Raw genomic sequence first — 4,500 nt, forward strand, 5'->3', positions numbered from 1 at the left:
GTCCGGATGGGACTCTACTCGGCGTGGAAGGCAAGCTAGGCAATACGCATATGGATATCTCCTCCTTTGTAACCGACCTTGTGTAACCCTAGCCCTCTCCGGTGTCTAAATAAACCGAAGGGCTTTAGTCCGTAGGACAACAATCACAACATACAATCATACCATAGGCTAGCTTCTAGGGTTTAGCCTCTCTGATCTCGTGGTAGATCTACTCTTGTAACACCCATATCATCAATATCAATCAAGCAGGACGTAGGGTTTTACCTCCATCAAGAGGGCCCGAACCTGGGTAAAACTTCGTGTCCCTTGCCTCCTGTTACCATCCGGCCTAGACGCACAGTTCAGGACCCCCTACCCGAGATCCGCCGGTTTTGACACCAACAAGAAGCCATCTAGCTAATAATATGGACCCGCGGGGTCTGAGGTGAACTACTCACACTTCATAGGAGGGGCTATGGTGTTGATGTAGAAGCCCTCCGTGATGGATACCCCCTCCGGTGGAGCTCCGGAACAGGCCCCAAGATGGGATCTCGTGGATACAGAAAGTTGCGGCGGTGGAATTAGGGTTTTGGCTCCGTATCTGATCATTTGGGGGTACGTAGGTATATATAGGAGGAAGCAGTACGTCAGTGGAGCAACAGGGGGCCCACGAGGGTGGAGGGCACGCCTAGGGGGGTGGGGGTAGGCGCCCCCTACCTCGTGGCCTCCTCCTTTGTTTCTTGACGTAGGGTCCAAGTCTCCTGGATCATGTTCGATGAGAAAATCACGTTCCCGAAGGTATCATTCCGTTTGGACTTCTTTTGATATTCCTTTTCTTCGAAACCCTAAAATAGGCCAAAAAACAACAATTCTGGCTGGGCCTCCGGCTAATAGGCTAGTCCCAAAAATAATATAAAACTGGATAATAAAGCCCAACAATGTCCAAAATAGTAGATAATATAGGATGGAGCAATCAAAAATTATAGATACGTTGGAGACGTATCAAGCATCCCCAAGCTTAATTCCTGCTCGTCCTCGAGTAGGTAAATGATAAAAACAAATTTTTTGATGCGGAGTGCTACTTGGCATAATTTTAATGTAATTCTTCTTAATTGTGGTATGAATATTCAGATCCAAAAGATTCAAGATAAAAGTACATATTGACATAAAAATAATAATACTTCAAGCATACTAACTAAGAAATTATGTCCTCTCAAAATAACATGGCCAAAGAAAGTTCATCGCTACAAAATCATATAGTTTAGTCATGCTTCATTTTCGTCACACAAGAATGCTCTCATCATGCACAACCCCGATGACAAGCCAAGCAATTGTTTCATACTTTAGTAATCTCAAACCTATAAACTTTCATGCAATATATGAGCGCGAGCCATGGATATAGCACTATGGGTGGAATAGAATATGATGGGGGTTATGTGGAGAAGACAAAAAAGGAGAAAGTCTCACATCAACGAGGCTAATCAATGGGCTATGGAGATGCCCATCGATTGATGTTAATGCAAGGAGTAGGGATTGCCATGCAACGGATGCACTAGAGCTATAAATTTATGAAAGCTCAACAAAAGAAACTAAATAGGTGTGCATCCAACCTGCTTGCTCACGAAGACCTAGGGCACTTGAGGAGGCCCATTGTTGGAATATACAAGCCATGTTCTATAATGAAAATTTCCCACTAGTATATGAAAGTGACAAAACAAAATACTCTCTATCTTGAAGATTATGGTGCTACTTTGAAGCACAAGTGTGGCAATGGATAGTAACATTATCCCTTCTCTCTTTTTCTCTCATTTTTTTAGATTCACTTGGGACAATGCTCTAGAAAATGATGATCATCACACTTCTATTTATTTACAACTCAATGATTACAACTCGATGCTTGAACAAAAGATGACTCTATATGAATGCCTCCGGCAGTGTACCGGGATATGCAATGATCCAAGAGTGACATGTATGAAAGAATTATGAATGGTGGCTTTTCCACAAATACTATGTCAACTACATGATCATGCTAAGAAATATGAAAATGATGAATGTGTCATGATAAACAGAATGGTGGAAAGTTGCATGGCAATATATCTCGGAATGGCTATGGAAATGCCATAATAGGTAGGTATGGTGGCTGTTTTGAGGAAGATATAAGGAGGTTTATGTGTGAAAGAGCGTATCATATCACGGGGTTTGGATGCACCGACGAAGTTTGCACCAACTCTCAATGTGAGAAAGGGCAATGCACGGTACCGAAGAGGCTAGCAATGATGGAAGGGTGAGAGTGCGTATAATCCATGGACTCAACATTAGTCATAAAGAACTCACATACTTATTGCGAAAATCTACAAGTCATCAAAAACCCAGCACTACGCGCATGCTCCTAGGGGATAGATTGGTAGGAAAAGACCATCGCTCGTCCCCGACCGCCACTCATAAGGAAGACAATCAAATAACACCTCATGTTTCTAATTTGTTACATATCATTTACCATACGTGCATGCTACGGGACTTGCCAACTTCAACACAAGAATTTCTCAAATTCACAACTACTCAACTAGCACGACTTTGATATTATTACCTCCATATCTCAAAGCAATCATCAAGCATCAAACTTCTCTTAGTATTCAAAACACTCATACGATTTTTTTACTAATCTTGAATACCTAGAATATTAGGATTATTTAAGCAAATTACCATGCTATTTAAGACTCTCAAAATAATATAAGTGAAGCATGAGAGATCAATAGTTTCTATAAAACATATCCACCACCGTGCTCTAAAAGATATAAGTGAAGTACTAGAGCAAAACTATATAACTCAAAAAGATATAAGTGAAGCACAAAGAATATTCTAACAAATTCCAAATCATGTATGGCTCTCTCAAAAGGTGTGTACAGCAAGGATGATTGTGGTAAACTAAAAATCAAATACTCAAATCATACAAGACGCTCCAAGCAAAACACATATCATGTGGTGAACAAAAATATAGCTCCAAGTAAAGTTACCGATAAAGTAGACGAAAAGAGGGGATGCCTTCTGGGGCATCCCCAAGCATTGGCTTTTAGGTGTCCTTATATTATCTTGGGGGTACCATGGGCATCCCCAAGCTTAGTCTCTTGCCACTCCTTGTTCCATAATCCATCAAATCTTTACCCAAAACTTGAAAACTTCACAACACAAAACTTAAAGTAGAAAATCTCGTGAGCTCCGTTAGCGAAAGAAAACAAAAGACCACTTCAAGGTACTGTAATGAACTCATTCTTTATTTATATTGGTGTTAAACCTACTGTATTCCAACTTCTCTATGGTTTATAGACTATTTTACTAGCCATAGATTCATCAAAATAAGCAAACAACACATGAAAAACAGAATCTGTCAAAAACAGAACAGTCTGTAGTAATCTGTAGCTAGCGCAAGATCTGGAACCCCAAAAATTCTAAAATGAATTTCTGGACGTGAGGAATTTATCTATTAATCATATGCAAAAATAATTAACTAAATAAAACATTCCAAATAAAAATGGCAGCAGTTCTCGTGAGCGCTAAAGTTTCTGTTTTTTAGAGCAAGATATCAGGACTTTCCCCAAGTCTTCCCAACGGTTCTACTTGGCACAAACACTAATTAAACACACAAAACACAACCTAAACAGAGGCTAGCTAAATTATTTATTACTAAACAGGAGCAAATAGCAAGGAATAAAAATAAAATTGGGTTGCCTCCCAACAAGCGCTATCGTTTAACGCCCCTAGCTAGGCATAGAAAAGCAAGGATAGATCTAGGTATTGCCATCTTTGGTATTAGGAAAGAAAAGAGCAAACTTGCTACCTATAGAATTAATCCTTCTATTTTGATAAAGCACATGGCTATTAATGGTATAGGAAAGATTAAGTTTGTTACGGGAATTTGTATCTAGGCTAGCCTTTATCTCTTTAATAGATTCATTTTGGCAAGAGAACAAAAGAGATGTAGATTAAACTTTCTCATTCATGGGGTGCCCAAATATAGTTTTCATTTTTGCATAAGTGTCTACGACATCCCCTTCAAGAAAACCTTCTTCAAATATATAATCTAAGACATGCTTAAAAGAAGAAGGAAGGGCAATATAAAAGCTTTTTAAGTAAACTTCAATTTGATATTGAGGAACATAGCTGGCCCTGATCCTTAATAGTCTATACCAAGCATCTTTCAAAGATCCAGCAAGTAAATAACGAAAAATTCCAGAATCATCTTCATCAAAATTATTAAGACTCTCATTGATAACTTTGGTAGTTTTTTCCATAGTATCCTTATTTATGAGCTTAGCGAGAATAGAAGGGTTGTCCAAAGTACTAAAACTCTGGAGAGAACCCCCAATCCTTTTTGATTCAGACATGGCGGAAGAAAGGCGAGTGAAAAGAGAGGGAGGATAGAGAGAGAGCGAATAGAATGGCAAGGGTGAAGTGGGGGAGAGGAAAACGAGAGGCAAATGGCAAATAATGTAATGCGGGAGATAAGGATTGTGATGGGTACTT

Source organism: Triticum dicoccoides, chromosome 7A (assembly GCF_002162155.2).
Source record: "Triticum dicoccoides isolate Atlit2015 ecotype Zavitan chromosome 7A, WEW_v2.0, whole genome shotgun sequence".
Lineage (NCBI taxonomy): Eukaryota > Viridiplantae > Streptophyta > Magnoliopsida > Poales > Poaceae > Triticum > Triticum dicoccoides.